Below are 576 nucleotides of genomic sequence, written 5' to 3'. Positions count from 1 at the left end.
CGCTCGCTGGGGAGCGCCGGGGGCGGCCTGCCTCCCGCCGCCGCCCTGCCCGCCGCCCCCGGCTTCGCGGCCCGGATCTCTAACTGTTAAGGGTTTTGGGAGTCTTTCCGAAGGTAGGATCTGGGGTATCTCCTTTCTCCGCTGCTCGGATGCCTGGCGGACGGCTGTGGGCTTTGCGTGGGGATCGCGCGGTGTTGCTCGGGGGGATTCCGCCGCGACTGGCGGGACACCCGGGACCCGTATTTCTGCAAAGCCAGGTCTAGATGCTGCACGGGCAGGCGGTCATGCTATTGGAAAGTTACTCCTTACTCCTTAAACAGAAAAAAAAAAAATGGTGATAAATAAAGTCTCTAAACCGTTAAAGTTCAGAGATTCTCAGGTCTAGGAGCTTGAAAACAGTAATGTACAGGAAAAAAAAAAAAAAGGCTTGAGGGAGGACAGCAAAGCAATACTTTTTCATTTTAGTACACTTGTCTCATGTACTTTTATAAAAGAAGAGAAAAGATTAACATGTTTACACAGAAGAAAGTCAAGATTATCATTTCTTATTTTAACCTGTGTTTTGTATTATAATAG

This window comes from Haliaeetus leucocephalus, unplaced genomic scaffold (genome assembly GCF_000737465.1).
Source record: "Haliaeetus leucocephalus isolate CR32 unplaced genomic scaffold, Haliaeetus_leucocephalus-4.0 Scaffold849, whole genome shotgun sequence".
NCBI lineage: Eukaryota > Metazoa > Chordata > Aves > Accipitriformes > Accipitridae > Haliaeetus > Haliaeetus leucocephalus.
The sequence above is the reverse complement of the archived record's forward strand: the minus strand, read 5'-3'. Positions refer to the sequence as shown.